Source organism: Aethalodelphis obliquidens, unplaced genomic scaffold (assembly GCF_003676395.1).
Source record: "Aethalodelphis obliquidens isolate GAN/ISIS:26980383/991018 unplaced genomic scaffold, ASM367639v1 scaffold3, whole genome shotgun sequence".
In the NCBI taxonomy this organism is placed as follows: domain Eukaryota; kingdom Metazoa; phylum Chordata; class Mammalia; order Artiodactyla; family Delphinidae; genus Aethalodelphis; species Aethalodelphis obliquidens.
The window spans coordinates 18170015-18192442 of record NW_020837947.1 but is presented as its reverse complement, the minus strand read 5'-3'; the positions used below and the strand labels follow the sequence as shown (position 1 = coordinate 18192442).

Sequence of the window (22428 nt, the reverse complement as noted above, 5' to 3'; positions counted from 1 at the left end):
TTCGTGTAGTCTGCATTCTTTGGAAAAGATAGTGGTTCTCTTCATATGTGCTTCTGTTCCTCTCCTTAAAGCAATATCTTACAAACAGCAGACTTTCTGAGAAGAGATAAGAGGATTTGGGACTGTCCCAAATGCAGTCTGTGCAGACTCTTATCTGCTCAGATTATCTGGCCTTCATTAACTATTAAACGCTAACCTTTCCTATTCAACAAGAGGAGACTAATTCTCACAGCCTGATGAGAGAGATGTGGAGGTCCCTCAAGGCCATGTCTTTCACATTTCCGCCTTCTGGAAGATACGCCCCCAAAAAGTTTATTAAACACTACTAACCATTCTCATGACTGTATCTGCCATTCTCTTAACCTGGAGCTAGTTAGCTGAATTTGATGTTCTCTGCATCTGGAGCAACTGTGTCTACAGTGCTCAGGGAAGAGGGTGGAAACAGTCCTCGTAGCTACTCTGGCCCTTTGGCCGGCCCGGTTTGGTAAAGCCCTTCTGGATAACTCTCAGTTTGCCCTGGGGGTGGCCGGGGGTCCTGAGCTGTGACTCAGTCCATTTTCTTTGGCATTTCACTTCTTTTCAGTTGTGTGTTTTCCTCTCCTAAGTCTTTGAACATGTAACATTTACAATTCCTGAAGCAAAATTAGATGACATCATCCGGAGAGTTAGATCTTTAGAAAAGTGTCAGTAAAGTGTTCTTTTACTTTCTAGTAATCTGCTTATAATTTTAATTTTTGCAGATTACATTCTGAGACCCAGGGCTGACTTAATAATTTGTTGTCCCTTCAGACCAATGGTTTAAAAATATTTGTTCAATATGTACTAAGGAGAGGAGTTATATGTTCTGTGGGGTGAGGCTGATTGCAGGGGTGCTCCAGCTGTGCTGAGCTGATCTGAGTAATTCAGTCCTCATCCCAGATGAGCTTAACACTCCACAAATGTCTCCTTGCCCTTACCTGACCCACCATCCTCAGAATCAGGTTAGAGACTTTTTTATTGTAACCTGAGCATGAGTCTTGGAAGTCTTTATTCTCATCCCCAGAGTCTTATCAAAGTAATTCTTGCAACTCCTTTCCCCTAGAGGAATTCTGGTAAATATGATTCCTTCTTATTCCCATTGATGTCTCTGCACCCAGTGACCTTTACCTCTCTTCATATATGGATGAGCTGTCTCATCCTTGGACTCAGCCTAGCTAATAACTAAGGTCCCAAAATATACATAAATGTACAACTTTGATGCTATAGCAGTGACAGAATACCAAGGGAATACTGTTATATGTGACAAAGTTTTGGCCAAGATTGGAAACCAAACTAACAGAGATTTTAATAATTTTTTAAAGTTTCTTTGTCATTTAATTTTTTAATGCTTAATTCCAATTTTGGAGGAATTCTGAAAATTTGCCAGACAATTGACTGAGAGGGATGTTTTTGACAAAGTGTATTTTGATTTCAGCAAAACATTGGGCAAAGTTTTTGCTGTATTGTTAGATGAGATGGTTAAGGCTAGGTATAAACAAAAATATAATATATGGGTAATTTTTTAAATTTTTATTTTGGAAAATTTCATGCATATGCAAAAAATACAAGATGGTAGAATAAGCCACTAAGTACCTGTCACTTAACTTCAACCATTTTTATCCCATAACTAATTTTGTTTCATCAGTTCCAGAACCTTCCCCACTATCACCAAGATGAAAAAACACCTGAAAAAGCTGAGAAAATAGATTAACCAAATAAGTCAGAGAAAGACAAATATATATCACTTACTTGTGGAATCTAAAAAAGTGATACAAATGAACTTATTTACAAAACAGAAACAGACTCACAGACATAGAAAACAATCTTATCGTTACCAAAGGGGAAGAGGGAGAAGGATAAATTAGGAGTATTGGATTAACAGATACACACTACTATATATAAAATAGATAAACAACAAGGACCTACTGTACAGCACAGGGAACTATATTCAATATCTTGTAATAACCTATAATGGAAAAGAATCTGAAAAAGAGTTTATATATATATATCTAAATCACTTTGCTGTACACCTGAAACTAACACAGCATTGTAAATCAACTATACTTCAATTAAAAATTTTTTTAAAGTTGAGAAAATATATTTGATATTAACAAGATAAAATACTATCAGTGTAAACAGAAATTTCTCCCTTTGAGAATTTTTAAATGTGTGTCATTTAATTTAATTGATTTTAATTTTAAGGATAAAGAAAAAGTTTTAAAGAAATTTGGGAGAAAAAGCTCTGAGTGTGAGAGCTCAATATAAACCAATTCCTTGAGAAAACTGCTAAACAAGTGGACACCATCTAAGCTAAGACAAAAAGTGGTTTCCAGATCAACTAGATGATCATGAACTCTTGTCTTACGGGCTCCCACTGAGATACTGTCTTTAACTCTGAACGCCACATGTTAAGAAAGATAATGTACAAGTAAACCACATCCTGGGAGGTATCCAAAAATCATAGGGGGAGCAGGTAAAGAAACTAGGCATGTCTCATTTGAATTAAAAATAATTAAGAAGTTAAAAGACAAGAAAATTGCCTTCAGTCACTGAATCAGTGTCTATGGAAAAAGGACTAGTTTTGCCCATTTAAAGATATGCTGAGTATCTCGTGACACTTTGCAGGCTTCTGTTGGTTTCATTTGGTGACAAATTTTAGACTCTTTCATGTCCTTTACTTCAGTATAAGCTTAATACCAGGCATACTAAATACCATCTTTCAGATGCTTACCATTCTCCAAATTACGAACAGATCAAATCTAAATTTGAAAAATTCAGTCAATATTGGGCAGGGGAATGAAAAATTTAAACATCACTAGTAACTGATATCATAGGATTCTGTTAAGGTGGGATGAGAATTATTTTTAATAAGAATAAAAAAGAATAGATCCTGGAGACATTGCTCCACAAGTCAAACTTTCCAGAAAAGGATAGGCTATTAAGGAAGGGAGAAGGGAAGTGTGGTTCTTAACAACCACATTATCATGTCCAGAGCCTCGCACAGAGCTTGACAGATGTGTTCCATAAATGCTGGTTGAACAGACATGCACAGGGCAATACACTGCATAAGGGAAAGATGCTGAGAAGACCCCGTAAAAGAAGACCCCCTGCTATTTTACTCCCATCCTCTCCAACGTCTGCAAGTGTCTGGAAGTTCAACTTTGGAACTCATCCCTTCACCTTTTGAATATGATCACAATCAAAATGCAAGTGCTTCTGGAACAAGTCATCACCCAGGCACAAAGTGGTCGCACAGTATGTAAGAAGGATGGGCTCAGAGTCTGCCCAGTTTGGGTTAAATTCCCACCTCTGCCCCTTAGCAGTTGTGTGGCACTGGACAAATCTCTTAATTTCTCTGCACTTCTTTTTTTATATGCAAAAAGCTGGATTTTTAAAAGGATTAACAATAGGCAGTGTTTAACTGTCACACATGCTCAAGTTAAGGCAGCTGTTGTTAGTACTATCTCTTATCTGAAAATTTTGAGAGAGAAAGAAAAGAAAGACCCTGAGGAAAGCAGGACCCAGGGAGGGGGCAGGAAGGCAGGACAACCAGAAGAGGAGGGAAAAGAAGCCGCTTCAGTTTGGAGCTGGGGCCAACAATAGCCTTTGTGGAGGTCCCACCCCTGAGGCAGGTCACTCCACTTCCCTTCCGTGTTATCCGAGTCATTTCGTTATATGGCCACCCTGCCCCTCCAAATTGCTTCCCTTCTCCATACACACCATTTGGTATAACCACACTTATGGCAGAATCTCCCATGCTAAAGTTGTGTATATACCTTTAAATCAGTACTGATTCTTTAAATAATGAGGGTTTCTTCCTATGAGATATAAGGGAGTCAATGAGATAAGAGAACCAAAAAAAAAAAAGTCAAAGAAAGAAGCCAAGACAGAACAGGACATATTTAACATCTATCACTTTTTAGAACAGAAAGTATAAAATGTGATTTCTAGATCTTACTGTGAGGTGAAACCAGATTCTTCAGGACAACTGAATGGTTTTCAAGCAGTCAGTGAATTAACTTCAGAAATTGTAACTATTCTTTTGAAAACAGAAGGAAAAAAAAACTTTAAAGGACAGCAAGAGGGGTATAAAATGTTCCAAACACTTTTCTATTATTGCTGTTAAATATCGAAATGGGGAATCAAAAAGGTTATCAAATCTCAGAAAGACTTCAGACTAGAATTGACTCTCACCTGTGTGGATGTGGGCTGGAACTTGGTCAGCAGAGGAGTTCCCAGGTCCCCTTGATGACCAGCCTGGTGACACTCTGAGGGTAGTGAAACCAGTGATCTTCAAGCGCTTTCCAAAGAGTAATGAGACTCATAATGAGAAAAAAATGACCTCATCTGTGTTTAAGCAGCTCCGATTTGCTTCGTCCCACTCACTGTGGGCAAGCTGATCTGGGGTCCGCCTGGGGAGGGAAAACAAGAGCTGTGTAATGGGCCGTCCACAGGGGGCTGCAGCAACACCAGGCGAGCAGCCTACTTCAACACTACCCTGGTTGGATTGCTCCAGCCGTGGGCGAAAGAAACCCCTCCTAGGAGGCAGGGCAGGCTGTAGGCAGTGCCAGTGTGGTGGCTGTGCTGCCTGTTCCCGATGCCAAATGGCTGGTGGTGTGAGCGCTGCGTCTCCTACCCTGCGGGCAAGGGGAGTACTCAGTCCACGTGATAACTCTGTAGCATCTCTGCTCTGAGCATGCGCTGTTGGGCTGGGATGCATTTCCTCTATACATTGACCATGAATCTAATACTCAAACCATCTGATATGGCTGGACAAAGGTCAATTCCTCTGTACTCTGGTAGGCACACAGTTACTTTATTTTCCTCATTCCTCCCGTTCAAGAACTCTGCAAGAACCCAGGTGGAGCATCACCGGATTGGTAACTGAAGTTACGGGTCCATATGCTGTTATAATATTCGATTTTATTTATAAGGTCTAATTTAAATACGAAAATGTGGAATATCAGATGAGGTCACATATTAATATTTTATTTCTTGGATTTATGACAAGAATATAGTCTGTAGGGAAAAGTACCAATTATTTTTCACAAAAAAAAAATCCTGAGGTATTTCTAGGCTCTGTCCCTAATAACACTCTTTCTGAGCCTGCCACAGTTCCTCCTCCCTAACCTCCAAAAGAGACCCATCTGATCAGCTACTGGGTTTAGCGGGTAAAAATATCTAGCCCAGGGCTAGGCTGGGTTCCCACCTAAATCCACCAATTACCGGCTCTGGCACATTGGGCAATCTCCTGGTGTGCTGGATTTTTCACTGTCAAACAGGATTTCTATCAGTGTTGTGGAAAAAGAACCTAACCTAGCACTTGGAAATCTATTTCTTGGCCTGCCAGGCATAGGTCTGTCTCTGGCTCTTTGCTTTTTGCCGTGCACATTTGCAAACCTTGCTCTCTTTTCTCCAAGTTTCAACAGAAGTGTCATGTTCTCATGAGGCCTTCCCTGGCAACCTTCTGTAAAACTGTAACACTCCCCACCCTCAGCGTTCTCCCTCCTCCTCTCTGCTTTATTTATCTCCTTAGTTCTTATCGTCCTCTAACAAACAGAATGTTTCACTTACTTATTGTCTATAATCCTGACTAGAATGGAAGCCCTTTGAAGGTAGGGAGCTTTGTCAGTTCTTGCCTGGTTTGATCGCTTGCATTATCCATAGTGCAGACAACACACATAGCACTTTATAATATTTGCTGAATGAGTGAATGAAAGGGTACCTGTAAGCTAGTCTTACTATTAGTGCCCTTTTTTCACTCATTGCCAAAAGCTCTGATACGGCTACCCTTCTGCATTCCCTGCTTGTGTAATAGCTACAAAACACTTTCTTCTCCTGCTGAGTGATGAGAGGGTGTTAGTTAATCATGCTCATGTAATGTTTGGCAGAAACCCCATTTTACCATGGACTCTCACACTCCCGGGAATGAGAACCTATGTCCTTGGTCATGTCTGCAGCAGGAAGAAGTCAGTTCACCTTCTTGTGCATATTGAGATACAACAAGTAGGAGCAGGCATTGCGTATATGTATGTATCTCAGGCAACTGATCCAGTAGAGCATTAATATTGCTTATAGAAGTATGCATGTAGCTAGGCTACGAGGCTGTGATGCCAGTTAACTGAGAGAAAGTAAAAGGCTTGATCAACTGAGCTTTGAATGTGGGCAGACTGTGAACAATGTGATTGGATTACATTGTGCAAAATGGTGGCTGCAGCAACAACTGGTCACAGGACGGTGTCATGTATAAAACACTGTGAGTCCTGGAGTCCGTTATCAGCTTTGTCACTGACTGTCATAACTTTTGAGACGTCTGCCTGAGCTGGGGTCAGTAGTGAATGCATCTCTACTGATTCACCACAGTGCCCATCTCCATGAACACAGTGCCTTCCCTAAGGTGTATCCTGGCACGCTGGACCATGACACTGTGTATGGAGTGGACACATTATGATGTGGATGAACAACCTGGAAAGGTAGGAAGAAAAGCTTTACTCCAAGCAATATCGGCTTGGCATTTAAAAAATGTTTGTTGTAGAGATAATTTGGGAAATGTAGTGGTTGGGCTCTCCACGAGATGGCACTCATCGTCTTCCTTACCTTTTATTTACAGTTTTGGACATATTCTTACAGAACAGGTATGTATATATATGTGTGTGTACATATGCACATATATGCATGAATATGTGTATATATACATACATGCACACATTTATTCACATATGCATATATGTGTGTATTTATCTAACGTTTCGTAATTTACCTAGATCATTCACATTCTTGACAAAAGTGTCATTTACTTTGGCCTCTTGGGGCCACTGGGACAGGGCACTTGTGGCGGGTATAGACAGGAAATCACTGCCTTTGTCCTCTTTATTTCCACTCCATGCTCTGCTTATGCCAAAGGATGAAAATGCAAAGCTGGCTTTGAGCCTAGGAATCTATGAACAGCAGGCAAGGACGAAGCACAAAACCATCTAGACAGAGAATAAACAAGAATGTAATGAGATAAGCTATTTATAGAGAGGCTACTATTAGGTTGTTAGGGGACTGAGCAGGCTGGTAATTTGAAAAGCTGGACACTTTTTAGAAAAAACATTGAGGTTCCCTTCCCCACAGGAAGAACCTTGCTCCTGTTAGCATCTGAGGCCCAAGAGGAACTGTTTTTTCCTTTGTTGGTAAGTTCCAATATGAATTAAAATAAGACTCTTTTTACTTGAAGTTCTCCCACTAACCATTGCAGTCCTGTGCTCTAGTTAGAATGCTCCACCAGCGACAGACTGCCCTGTGGATTTTGAGGTCAGAGACTCACAATTACAGTCAGTGGGAGAATTAACTAGGGCTTTGGATTGCTATGAAATAATTCTGTTTTCATTACATTAGCACTACGAGGGGGAAAAGATCAGGAATTCAGAATCTATAGAAAAGCGTATCAAATCATCTCTGGGGGAAATACAAGTTTCTCAACAACACTGACATCAACACACATCAGCACACTGGAAATTCAACTCAAATTGACCTTGTGGGCACTCAAACCAAGTGGCCACTTGGGAGACAGAGGTGGAAAAGGCACTTATACCACTGTCTCATGCCACCTGCCTTAAATAATGCAGCCAGTCCCTTCTGCCTTTTCAGGAGCCTCTTCCCCACTAGGAGGAAGTTCTGCCCTTTCTAGTTACATGCATTAGTTTTCCTCTGTGTAAATCCCTAACATCATGGCTTATATTTGTAAAGCGTTTTGTTAATTTCAAAATACTTTGAAATCTAAGAATCTTCTTCATGCTTTTCAACCACAATGGTATGGAGATCAATATGTTCATCCTAATTTTACAGATAAGAATCCTGAATAGGGGAGGTGACTTGTCTAAGGTCACAAACTAGACAGAATCAAGGTCTAAAACGGAAAGAACTTGGTCCCCAGACCCATAGCCCACTCTGCCTTTTGCCTGATCATGTAAAAAGCCTGAAATTGACACATCATAGGAACTAAAGGCTCCATTTTCTTCCCTTGCACATGCAGGAGTAGTGTAAATTAAAGCTGTCTTCCCAGGGCATATTTTACATGTGATGCTTTCCAGCCTTAAATATGATCTGCTATAACCTCCTCGAGGATAGAGCCATGACCTCAGAGAAAAGATACAGTATATTAAGTTTCTCCCAGTCCTAAAACTGGATTTTCATTAAGGCCACTGCCTGATTCTTTTTTAGTGCTGCCTCAGGCATACTGGAGTGAGCTTATTTTCCTGGTTAGCAAGGACATCATTCAAAAGACAATTTGAATGTGGTCATTTAGGAGGGTTTGTTTTCCAAAGCTACTTTTTGGATAACCTGCAGGGAAATCTTTAAAATACCCTGAAAATAAATGCCATTCCTAATCTGGTAGACACACAACACATATATATAGAACAGCAGATAATTCTGAGTGCATGTGTGTGTCTGTGTGTGTCTTTGTGTGTGTGTGTCTGTGTATGTTTGGAGGAAGAGGTGAAGGGTCCTTTGGGAAATAGCCTAGAAACTCTTATTAATTCATAAGCCAGTAAGTCAATTACCTATTTTCTATCCCTTCTGCAGTAGATTTAAGGAGTTTGAGGATATAGAGACAGACCAAGAAAAAAATCTAGAAGTCTGAGGTATAAATACTATTCAAAGAAACCTTTGAATCTGCCTTCTTCAGGTATTTGGTTCTGAGACACCCAGAAATGCTTGAGACATGTCAGACCATCAAGACACGGCTAACTCGACTCCATCAAGTTGCTTTCCACTTGCTGTGTGGGCAACCAAAATGTCACTGTGCACACACACGTGTGCGTAGATATACAAAAGCATCTCTCCCATTCTCATTCTTTGCACGTTTTCTCTGTCACATGTATGTTTAAGAGTATTTTTCTATTTGCATTTTTGTTGCTTCTTCTTTTTGAAAGGCCAATGGAAAAGGGTTTAAAGGCAGCAGATTGCATAAAAAATCAATTTCACCAAATTGGCTTCAGTTTCCGTGTACGTGTACTTACGTGCATGCACACACACACACACACACACACGCATATTTACACACGTGAACTTCCATCCCCCCTGTAGTAATCTAAATAATTAATAGCTGCTTTCTCTTAGGTCCTTTGAAAGAAGCATTCCTAGGCATTAGAATCGCCACCATTCTTCTGCCAAAATGCAACGAATTCCTCTTCAAAGCTGTGACCTTGTTGATTTTGCTCACTGCCAAATTTCACATCATGAAGAAAAACAGCTTGATATTAGAGTGATTACATTTCAGGGAGAGCTGACAGAATGGTGTTCTTCAAAACTAAACTCTGCCAGTTTTGATGTCTCTAATTTATCCCAACAACCGTTTAGGTCTAAATGCCTCAATTTTTTTTTTTTTTTTTTTCTTTTGCGGTACGCGGGCCTCTCACTGCTGTGGCCTCTCCCGTTGCGGAGCACAGGCTCCGGACGCGCAGGCTCAGCGGCCATGGCTCACGGGCCAGCCGCTCCGCGGCATGTGGGATCTTCCCGGACCGGGGCACGAACCCGTGTCCCCTGCATCGGCAGGCGGACTCCCAACCACTGCGCCACCAGGGAAGCCCTCTAAATGCCTCAATTTTAATCACATTAACGGTATATTACAAAGAGACTGAACACCCAAAGAACTCCAGTTGCAAAATGAACTTGGCTCTTCCACATCCTCTCTGTTTGTAATGGTCAAATAGCTGCTAGCAAAGGTCATTTGCTGGAGCCAACCCTTTGGTAACTTCTCTCTGACTCCCTCTGCTTAGCCAGAGGCCTGGACCTGGGCATTTGCCCAGATACCAGAGGGGAAGTAAACACACCTATTACCCACCCAAGCAATAGCAAATGTACTGAGCTCCTAGTGTCGGCACTTAGCTCATCTCGAGTACTCACATTTTTCTTGCATTTGACTCGTGCTACAGAAAATTAGCTGTATGAACCTAACCGACATCAATTCATACCAAGCCAGAGCCCAGGTCTGAATGGCATCATGCTCTAACCAGAGAGGCAACAGCAGTGCCCCCAAGAAACTGTGTGCTCCGGCTGCCCCTCCTGGGTCCGGCGAGATGTTAATGTATTAGGCCGTCAATGGGGTCAATGTGGAGATTTGTTCATACCGAGCCTGAGCCCTTGCCAATGTGCCAATTCCTTTGGTACTGTACTCGCATAAAGCTTCAAAAAAGCTGAATATTTAATGCAGATATTTTATTTAAAACCAAGTGCTTCCATTCTCCAGGGTCTACTTTCTGTCACCAGCCTACATCCTAGGAAATAGAATAGACATTTCTTGGCTCTGCACAAGGTATTTTAGAAATAAAGCAATGTCTGTCTGTAGGGGGAGGTGAATGCTGAAACTAAATAGCTACAGTGGTCTGCGGAGCAAACATAAATAAATGTACAGACTCTTAAGACCTTAGCACAGAGAATACAATCATGAGCTGTTCTGACAAGTCCAAAAAATGTCTCTGTCTCTCCTCTTTCCTATGATTTGGCACCTCCATTACCCCATATTGATTTGGTCCTCATTTCCCTTGCAACAAAATTTACCTTCTTATAAACATATCATATGATATTCTTTCCACAATGACTATTTCTAGCACATCTTCCTTCTTCCTAAATGATTTACAACTTTTTCTTTCCTACACTTTATTATTCCTCCTGAAAAACCAAAATCAAAAACAAAAATTTGACCAGAATAGAATATTGAATTTTCCCAGTTATCCAGGGAATGAAGACGAAGATGGTCATGGAGTTCTCTGCGGACAGCCACCTCTACTATACAAGATGAATACTCCCAGAGCTCCTTTCAGCTTGAAGTCCTCGTCTCTAAGTCTGTCTCATAACTGGATTGTTAATAACTGTTCCTCCCACATTTCCAGGTCCCTGTGGGTTGACGGGCTCCTTCCTACTGCTTCCAGTCTCTGAGTTTTCCCACATGCTCAGCTACAGCTGAAAGCCAGGCGACTTCGAAGGGGAGATGCTGAATTCAGGCAACAGAATTGGGAGGAAGAAGGCCCATATCATTCTTGACACTTAAATCACACTTTATTTTTTAACATTTAAATTCTATCCAACGTTTCCTGGCTAGGCATTCCGTTCCATTTCAAGTGCTAAGCTCTTTCTCAAAGATAAATTCTAGATCACCTTATTCTCATCATCTTCACAAGGGTAAATGTTTCTGGTTGTAAAAGGGGCCATTTGAATAAAACATGTGTCTCCTTAGGTAAAACACATGTCCTCCCTATGGACTGCACAGCAGGGTGCTATGTCCTTCTGCTTTTTTCTCTCCTCTGGAGGAGTCATATTCTTTTGTTGGAAACCATGATTTTTTGAGAAATTAAAGCTGATTGAACTGTTCTCCTGATTATTAAGTGATCAGTACCCCAGATTTTCTGACTTTTTTCATTCACCACTACATAAATGAAATAACTTTCCTATAGTTTCATAGATACGTATGTGAAGATCATGCACACTCACTGAATGTGTTTAAATCAATCTTCATGTTGAGAAATCTCTCATTCCATCTCTGATGGAAGTGCTACAGTATTTCCATCAGAGCAGAGCAGTCCACCAACACCATGATGAACTCTTTGTCCTCTAGTTAGAAAAGACTGCTGACATTTGCACAGCATTCTACCTTTATCAAGGGCTTTCACACCCATGCTGGCATTTACAAGCTTGATATTATTATTTATACTTTATGGATGAGGACACCAAACATTCCCAAGTAGACACCTACCGATTGCTCAAGTCACATGATTTTACATTCAAGTAGACCTTGCTCTAGTTTGGGATCCATATAGACCCCATTCGAAACAGGTAGATATGTCCATACTTTCTCAGTTGGAGTGCCCTGAGAGAGGAGTCCTAATGGATGAGAAGCAGCAACAGCACAATCTGACTTCACAACTGGCCAAGCATACACGTGTGCTTAGAAGTAAGTTTTGATTAAATGGTGCTATAATGATTGGCCCCCAAGTCTCTAACATTTATGATGATGAATCCTACACTGTGGTACACTAGTCTTTAAATTTTAAATTGAATTTGGGTAAAAGCAGTTACCATTCTTATTAAATTATTTTTGACAAAAACATTTTATAAACAAACAAGCATCTAAATAAATACTTGTTTTAACTTCTAATTTATGGATCATTTAAGAAATGCACACAATTCATGGCAATTTTTCCCCCTCTAGATGACTTTTATCTATACTTTTACATCTTCAAGAAAATTTTCAATAATTTATAACCACATTTTATAAAGTTGCTTTGCTGCTAGAGCCAACATAAATGTGTATGTGATTTATCGTCACAATATTTTATTTCTTTCTTTACCCATATGAGGTCTGGTTTCCCAAGAGGACTGTTCTACCATAAGTGGATAGTCTGATAATTCTATTGAAGTATACAAAAAATATTAATATTTTTTCTAAAATAAAAAATAAATGTATTGAAGGTAGTTTTCAATGTACAGTTTGTTAGAGGTACACACAAGTGGTTTGTGCTCATTCTGAGAGGAGACCCAAAATATGGCCACCTGACTTGAAAAATAAATAAAAACTCCCACTGCTCTAAGGGGCCCCAATGCAGAAAGAAGTTTATATTCAATGCATTCAGCTAGTCAACAGCATATCATTAATAGAAACATTCTTTGTATAGAGCCATCAAAATAATCCCATCGGCACAGAGTTGTGGGCATTAGAGCATCACCTGGATGAGCCACAGAAAGATGACACCCCACACAGACCAGGGACAGAAGGATGGCCGGGGCAGAACCGCAAAGAAAGTGGGGTGCAGCCTAAGCATTGCTCACTCCCTCCCCTGCCACCCCTCCCATGAATACTCAGGGGTCCTGCATCCACATGCCGCCCATGCCCACCTCCTAAACATCATCCCGTTTCTGCTCTGATTCTCATCTCTCCTCTAGAGGGTAGTCCTGGAGGCAACTGCTCTCAATTTTCTGACTCCTTAGAAAACAGTCTATGCGATGAAGCCCTCCAAGGGGTTCATGATTGATCATGGGGTCAACTGATCCTTTGCCCCTGATCACAGACTCCCCATGAAATGCAGCGCTTTAGCCCAAAGTCTTAGCCCAAAGTGCTGACAGGGGTAGAGAGAATTTTTGACTGATAACCTTGGTAGCTGTGGTGTAGCAAGAAAGCTCTAAAAAAATCTGGAGGTCTGGGTTCAAGACCTAGCTTACCATCAAGCATCTTTCCTCACTTTAGATCTAAAAGTCACTTGACCTGCCTGTGCCTTCATGTTTCCAGCTAAGAAATGAAGATTTAAAGGTTGTTTTATGAGACAAAAAAGCAGACTGTCCATAATCTGTATTATTGCCAGCATTACAGGAGTTTAAAATCATTTTTGCAGCTCTCATACATTTATTGTGCATGCCATAAATCAGCCACACTAGTACTGCTTTCATATATCAATGATATCAAATGTCCAGAGCAAATCAGAATAAATTAATTTTCACCTTTTTTTCTATTTCTTTCAAAAACAAAGATTCATATATAACTACTACTGTCAAATGTATGTTTTGCCCTTACAGTTGGTCCTTGTTAAAGGACTAGGAAAATGCAGATGCATGCGAAGAGGAGTTTCTGTGTCCTGTGTCTCCCCACCCGCGTTGGTAGCCAGGGGCGGATGCAATGCACAGTGGATGCGGCAAAAGTGGATGCGGCAAAGCTCGCCCGCCAGGCAGCGGAGAGTTCCCCTGTGAGCTCTGCTGGCTCCCAAGCCTGTTTCTTCCCCAGCTGTGCAGTTCAAAACTGCTGACTCATGTTCTTGCTCCAAGCCTAATGACCATGAACACACTCTGATTTTCTTCTTCAGGCACATTTTCTTGGTAACCAGGCGGATGATGTGCTAATGCAAATTGGCAGACTTGAACTGAAACTACAAAAATTGGATCTGCCACGTGGAAGAAGAAAGGACAAAAGAGATTTCAAGGCTGCCCTTTTGCATTGGGTTTCCATTTCTGTTGCAATGGCACACAGTAAGTGCTCAACAAAGATGGGGTATTGAGGGGAGGCCTGTGGTGACCACTGGGATTTTAAAACATGATGAGCAGTCATTCTTTTAATTTAAAATAAATTTCCTTTGAGTCCTTTTAGTAACCTTGCTTTCAGAGACTCTGCTAATTTTTCTTTTTGTGTGGAGTAGCTCTGGGTCAGCAGCCTCTACTGAATTCAGTGAGGTAGAAAATTCAAAATTCGCCTTTTCTCAAAATCCATCTTGGCCACAACCTGGCCGCATCTTGCTTCTGAGTCATCCAGCAAAGGTTCATTGGAGGTCACCCTAGTTCCGTGGACTGATTTGGAGCTTTAATGTATAGCTGTTGAAATAAGGTTTAATCTCTTCTTGTCAGCTGGCTGTATGATACAATAATATTGCCCTGTGTTGCTGCACAAGTGATTAAAGTACAAGAGCACAGCAAGTCCTGCTTTTCTACAGCCGTCTCACAGGAAAGCACAGAAGATTCTGCAGAAAGAACGAGCCTCCTGCAACATACAGATATTCCCAGAAAGACAATTCCGAATCCAGTTTATTAGTGCCTGAGTTTTCATTGCACTGCTGAGTAGAATGCCAGGGCTGTGGGCTCCTGCTTTATTAAGGTTCTCTTCTATCAGACTGAGACTCACCTATTTTCTGACCATGGACTTGGAATTTACTGTAAAGTGAGTGAACTGATGTGAACCAATCGAAATTCTGCAAGCAAATTCAGCTCAGATTTGCAGTTGTTGTTTCTATTCTGAAATGAGCTTTTCCTTTATTATCCAGGAACTTGTCAGTTTGGTGGGTCGGGGTGAGTCTATTTTAAGATGTTAAAATTAGTAATAAATAGTAAATAAATCATCTTAGGTAATTTTATTTAGTAAATAAATCACCTTAGGTAATTTCATGCCGAAAGCCAAACTTCCCGTTGATGAAAAGATGTTTGGTTTCAACTGGAAAGGTCACGGTCTCCGTTACTCTGCTAAGCTGATTTTAAAAGTGATATGGCGATAAGCATAGAAAACGGTGGAGAAATTCCTTACAAAGCAAAATGAAGATGAGGACTTTTTCATCACAAAGGAGTAAGATTCAAAGCAAAGTCCTACAAAAGAGGTCATTTTAAGATACAGAGAATTAAAGGCTGGCTAAATGGGTTTAAGTTTTTTATTAACAGCTTATAAATGGTTGTTTTCTTAATCAGTTAAGCACCTAGAACAATCTTGAGGTGGTTATTACTACTCTATAATGAAAATACTAGAAATGAGAATTTTATTTTCTCTTCTGTACTGTAGAATGCCAAATCTTAATGTCATCCAAACAACTAAATGCCAACTTTATCTTTTGAAGTGATTCAGAGCCAACCATCTAGCCATAAACCTATACTGTTTATAAGGATGGTCGTCAGATTAGTCCCAGAGCTCTCACTGGATAAAGATCCAGGAGGAAGCAGCCACAATCGCTCCCAGTCCCCAGGGCTGTCACTCAGTGGCACTGCGGGCAGTATCTGAAGGCCAATCACCATGAACTTGGAGTGTTCCGAGCACCATCCACAAGGAGTGTCCAGAGTGAAAGCGTCCAGACTGGAAGTTGAAACGAGGAAGTTGTATTAGAGTTACCATCTCCACTATACAGATGAAAAAGCGAGCAAATCGGTAACTCCTCCACATTCCATCGACCAGCTGAACTAGAATCCATCTTTTCTGCCCTTGTGCCTTAAGTTGGATATCCATCAGACCATGCCACTTCTTTTGAGGAAGGGAAAAGAAGAGATAGAAAACTGGATAAACAAGCACAAAAGCTGAATTTTGAGGTTAAAGAGAAAGCCAAGTTGACACAATAGGAGTCATTTTCCAATGATCTGTTGTTTGGAGATTGAGGAGTTCTTCCAGGGAAGAACCAAGAAATGAATTCCATTTAAAAAGTAATGTTTGACTCAGAGCAAGGATATTGAACAAAATTCTGAAAAGTTGATCCCGACATGTATTTCCTTCTTCTGGGTTAGGAAAGGAATTAAATTCCTTATTCTTCCCCACTAAATGAAAGGCTAATTCAGTCCTTCACAAGTGTGTTCTCATATCCCAAGTGGTTGAACAGCAACAGCTGATTAACATGGAAATGGTCAAACACCATGTGTTTCATAAAACAAAAAAATGACTAATAAAAGAAAAATGTCTTGGATTGAGATTTTGCTTGTTTTCAGACAGAATATGTGAGAAAAGAAAGAATAATAAAGGCCAAGATTAGGAAAATATGGAAAAGATGGCAACAAGAGAGGACAGGGCAGACCTAGCCTTGGCCTAGGAGCACTGACCTCTCTGATCTTGCCCTTGACAATGGTCACCTTGAGATTCTCTGTGCCCAAGTCCAGTGAATATATTGTTCCCTGGAAGCTCTTGTTCCCATTAGAGTATTGGAGCTGTGGCCCAGCTCCATTCAGGAACCCCCAACCCAAGCCCAAGTTTTAAAAAAATGTAGAAATATAACAACTGAAACTGCCCACTAGGTAAGGGTTACTAAAATTAACTCTGGGCAACTGACCAAGATGTGGGAAAGAGCAAGTATTTATTGAGCATTTTATTGAGCAAGTACTATATGTCAGTTATCATACCAGAAACTCTACCTGTTTTCTCACTGAATGTTAAGAAGCATGTAAGATCTGGAACTATCCCCATTTTACTAGAAACTGAGAATCAGGGAGGTTCAGTTTCTTCCTCAAGATCATACAGTTATAAGTGAAATGACTGGGATTCATTTCCAGGTGGGTTTTAATTTCCAACGAATAAAGACACAAATAGAATTTCAGCACCTATAGTACTGTATGCAAATATTTCAAAATGCATGATGATTAACTAACATCTTTGTTATGAAATTGTAACGGATTATCACAGGACAGAACTTAATAAGGCAAAATTTTCAATTAATATATCTGTAATTTTAAGTACAGTGAAATATCAACAAGTAATTATTCATGAGCTGAGTCAGGGAAGAGGAACACATCAGAATCACTTGAACAACCTGTTCAAGCATGTCTCCCATGCCTCTCCCCTCCCCAGCCCACTTTACTTCCGTTGGTCAATGTTATTGGGATAATGTGTTCTTATTTCTTAGAAATGCTGGGACAAGAAAGATGTGACACCACTTTGTAAATGTCCACACAAGCAAATGTTTCTATGCTTCTTCATTATCCTTTATACTTCAAGTAAAGAAATTTCTGGATGAACACATTCTCAAGTTTTTTAGGTCATTATATGTTTTGGTAGTTAATTTATATCACATACAATTTTACATGTAACCAATATTCTCACAAAATATGAATATTTACATCTCTCATTTGCTTCACTGACATAGTCTGCATGTACACATATACTAACAGCATCACTGATGTCCTGATTAGATCAAAAATAGAGAAAATTAGTTCAACAGAAAATATCAAAATTCCTACAGGTAGTACAGGAAGTGATTTCAATGGATCTGGCTACTATCATCATCTATTCACTAATTTATTCATCTATTTACTACCAAGTACCTGCAACATGCCAAGTGGTTGGCTTTTACCAGCTAAAGTAGAATTTACCCCCTTATTGAGATAATAATCATTTACTTATGTTGGAGAAACCGCTTTCAGAACAAGGATGCACTAAATGATACTGAAGATGTTCTGAAATATTAGAGTAACTGTTGTTTTACTCTTGAGTGACTCTGTTTATTGGAGATAAAGCATTCATGCTTTTCAGGTGACACTTTCCAGATGTCAGCAATTAGTAATAATTATTAATAATTATTTAAGTCACTATCACTTATCTTGCTATGTAGGCTGAAATTTGAATGATATTGGGTTGTTTAAACTCTAATGAAAACATGGACCAAGCATAAATGGTCCTTATGTTTGGAGTCTAAATGGGCCCTTTAGACTCCAAACACCTTAGTGGTGCTTTTTTGGGGAATTCATAGTAAAACTCATCTGTAGGTGAATCTATACCAGTAGCCTGCACTATACTACCCAGGACACCAGAAGAATGAGAAGGTACCTGGGAATGGGAATCTTAAGGCCTGCATCCAAATCTCAGTTTGCAAGTTTTGGAACCATAAAGAAGTCACTCATCTCTCTAAGTTACAGCTACTTCATCTGTAGAGAAAACAATGGCTTTGCCCGTATCATTGGGATATTATAAAGATCAAATAATCTAGGGTTTGTGAAAATGTTGCAGAAACAGTAAAATGATATATTAATATAAAATATTAATTTTGTGAAAATGCTTTAGGAACATTAAAATGAAATATTAATATAAAGTATTAGTTTTGCTATTAGACCTTAAAATTTTATTTTTGATTTTATAATCATATTTAGGTTTATTTAATATAATCTACTTGCTCATTATAAACAATCTACAAGATTCAGAGAGGAAGTAGTCTTGTATAAAGGCAAGAACTCAAGGCTGGAATTGGCTGAAATTGAATCTCAGTTAGAGAATTTATTGGCCAAGATCCCTTGGCCATGTTGCTTCTCTGAACCTGTTACTTCATCCATAAAGCATACATAACAATACCTACTTATGTTAAAGGATAGAATGCAAAGCATGTGGTTCAGTTGCTTACTATATAGATTCAATTAATGAGAATTGCTTGTAATACTACAAAGTTATAATAGTCTTTGTTCTCTTCACTAACCATAGTTATGAATGCCCATATGACTCAAGGATTGCATCATATTCTTCTAGTTTTGTGGTCTCTTTATTTTGCTTTTCTCATCCCCTTCCAGAAGCAGAGGATTTGCAACTACCATAACTGTTAGGTGATTAACAAGTTAGTGTTACAGTTATTTTTTGTGCTAGAGTTTATATGCCACTGAGATCTCTGAACAGTGAGTCTGGTTTGAAAGATAAAGCAAGGAGAGGGTCACGCATGGTGGGAGACATGTTCTTGTCAAGGTGACTCTTATCAAGGTTACAGCCATACTTTTTTGTATTTTCTTTTTCTTGAAATGAGTATTTTGAAAATATTATCCCACCTGGAAGAATCTGGTAATTGGTAAAAGGAAGGCCTGTCTGAGAAACAAAACACTGCTGCAAAGAATCTGACTTAGTATCATGACTTTTAATCATTTTTAATATAGAATTTTATAGCTCATCAAGGGGTAAGCCAGTCTATCATAAGAAGTTGTCTTTTTGTTCATTTTAGAAATGTCCCTGCTGTTATTGTGTGTATGCTTTTGAAAACTCAACACAGTTTAAATGAAAGAGGGCTGATGCTCTGTTCTCTTTCTCCTCCTCCTGTCCAAGTTCATTGTCTTTTCCCTAAAAGTCCCTCTCACAGTTTTACCAATTCCTTCCTGCAACCCATATTAATGAGTGTCATAGCTTAGAACAATCATATTTTCATATTGAATTTATAGTTCAGCTAATGTGATGGGATGATCTGCATGCCAGAATCTCTTAGTTTCTTTTCCTTTCCTTTACGCAACTGCAGACTGGAACCAAATGCTCAGTCAAATATCTTTCTTATGTAACTAACTGGAGGTGAGTGTTTTCCGGTTGCTCTTTTCTCTCGCACCATTATTCTCTGTCTCCCTCTGTATTTATAGAACCAGCTTTAATTATAATTTACCAGGGTGCTGAGGGCACATCAGTGATTCTCCAGATGGCTCAAACCAACCCGTGAGAGTACATTTCATTTCACATTTGATCTTAGAATAGCCAAAATGTTCCTAGCAAGCACTGACTAAGCAGTTGACCTGTCTATTTGCCATTAGTTTCCATTTACCTGCCTTCTGATCACAAATACTAATATCCCTTGATATTATGGGCCCCCTACACATCTCTCTATATTTTCCCCTTTTAGATTTTCCTTTATGCTTAAGCTGTGGATCAACAGGAGGGAAGCCTTCAGTTTAATATATATATATATATATATATATATATATATATATATATATTTCATTATTTAAACAAGCTTTTCTTTCCAACATATGTTACAGCTTCTGTAATGAAGGTCTTAAACTTAATGTCAAAGAGTGCTGGGTATTTATTCTAAAAGCATTTCTGAGAAAGTGAAAAGCATATCTATAAATAAATGAAGAGAAAAGAAAGATGGGGAAGAGAAAGGTATTATGTTTTACATGTTCTTCCATTTCCTCTGAACAAATTCCCTGCTGAAGTGTTTAAAATAGTTATAGAATACCAATTAGACTACTGTAACCAAGAACTCATCCCATCAGTACAGATTCTGCATTTCTTTAATTCCAAAATAATAGCAAGTAAGTGCTCCAGAATGATCCTAAGAAAATAAGGCAGTGATGGTAAAGTGTTTATTAGAAATGGTAATTTGTGTATATATACATATATGTGTACATATATATTATATGTATACATTGTAGGGAGCAGTATAGGATAAAAGATTCTCATCCCATTGCCTTTTCTGGTCTAAAACCAACTAAATAAAACAGAATAATATATTATTATAGGTGAAAATATTCTAAGTTTATTTGAACTCTCAAAATTTTTTTATTAGGCCAAATTAGAACTATGGAAATGCAAATACTATGACAATTCTAACAGAATTTAGGAATGTTAGGATGTTTATGTTCATTTGTAAGTAAACATAAAAGTTTTAGTTTTCAATACTATTCTGAGTATTCATGGTAATTCTACTCTACCATTTACTCACTTAGTTTTTCACCTGACTGCCTCCTGTGTCCAGCACTATGAATGTGTCTTGGGGGTAGGAGTAGGTAAGAGGAAAATTAAAGGAATGTTGAGAAAATTTCAGAGAGAGAGTATCAAATGAATGGGGAGATGAAGCAACCTGCTTCATATGGTGATTATCTTAGTTACTTCCTGGCATAAGAAGAGGGTCACAGTTGATGTAGATGGGGAAACAGAATGTAGATGGCTTTCTATACCATACTCTGGAACTTGGATTTCTGTCCCTTTTCGGTAGGTAAATGGGAAAAATGATATAATTTGAGTGGGTGAGTATCCCATATTATTGAATTTCCTTAGATATTCACAACAGCTGCAATGTGAAGGGTGTCAGGAGAGGGTGTGAAACTACAGACAAATACATATTAGGAGACCATAGCCATAGTCAAAGATAAGAAGGGCCTGAATTAAGACTAGAAAAGTAGTTATTTAAAAAGGTATAATTTACAAGACTTAGGGATGATTAAATACAAGAATTGAAAGAAAGATACAAGTCTAGGGTGACTCGGCTTTTTGGCTTGAACAGCTTGGTGAATTTCCAAAATGAGGACTGCAGGAGGAAAAGTAGGTTTGTGGAAGATGATGAGGTCAGTTTGGGACATGTTGTGAAACACGTCTCAGAGGCAGATAGTTGAGACTCATAAGTCTTAAGCTCAGGAAGGAGAAGCCTAAGATGGATAAAAAGATTTGTTTGTCAGATTTGAGAGTCATCAGCATAGGTGACTATTGAAACCCAGAGAGTTACAGCTTGCCCAGAGAGCCTCACTGGATGAAAAGGTCCCAATAGCAGAGCCCTGGAGAACACAAATACTTAAACCATTATTAGAAGAAGAGAAATTAAAAAAGAAAGATTTTTTAAATAGGAAAGAGGACTACGAGAAGAGAGTCATGATTCAGAAGGGAAGGGAAAAAACAATTTCAAAATTAAATAAGATGAGGACTGAATGATAACACTGTCTTTGCCCATAATTATGTCATTGGTAACTTTGCCAGAGCTAATTAGTATAGTAGATTGCAGAGGCTATGACCAGTAAAATTTAATATGCACCAATTTTATCAACAGATCAAGTCATCACTTCTAAAAATTACACAGAAATAAGTTATTCAAAAGAATAGTTCATTTAAAAATGAAAAAGTGTTTGCATATGCAACATTAAAAATTGATTTAGAAATTACATTTTCTAGAAGAAAATTCCTTCACTTTAAAAAAAATTCTGATTAATTATATTTTGGGAATATGAAGCCCCACCTTTGGCCATCATGGATCAACTGATGCAGGACTAGTTCTCCTGCTGTACACAACTAGAAAGCTAAACAAAATATATAAAATAATGTTTTCAGACATTGGACAGTAGGCAACATAAGGCAGTGTCTCTAAGGGAAGGAAAACAAGAAAAAGGTAAGTCCTGTGATGACCTAGGCTTTCTGGCAATGGCAGAGGCAGAGGCAGGAAGATGAATCCTAATCAGAGAAGATTTGTAGAAGTTGAGGTGTTTGGAGTGGCAGGACAGAATAATGGAGAGAAGGGAGTACACATAGCACGAGCTCGAGAAAACTGCACAGGGCTATCCTTGAGACTTTGGTGTACTACAAAATTGTCCATGCCTAGGGACACTTTGCAAGGTTACAAGATAACTACCAGGGAACTATAAAGTCAACAACTATTGGAGCTTGCACAGAACTGGACTACATTTAACTTTCAACCAATCAGAGTG

General features: G+C 39.1%; 1 long non-coding RNA gene across 1 annotated transcript in view; it reads right to left on the bottom strand.

Annotated features, from left to right (window-relative positions):
- LOC113608074 (uncharacterized) overlaps positions 1-22428 on the bottom strand; it is a 336338-nt gene that overhangs the window by 16590 nt on the left and 297320 nt on the right. The window contains exon 8 of the long non-coding RNA XR_003428206.1: positions 4213-4430. This is a non-coding gene — a long non-coding RNA (uncharacterized LOC113608074). The remainder of the gene's footprint in view (positions 1-4212; positions 4431-22428) is intronic.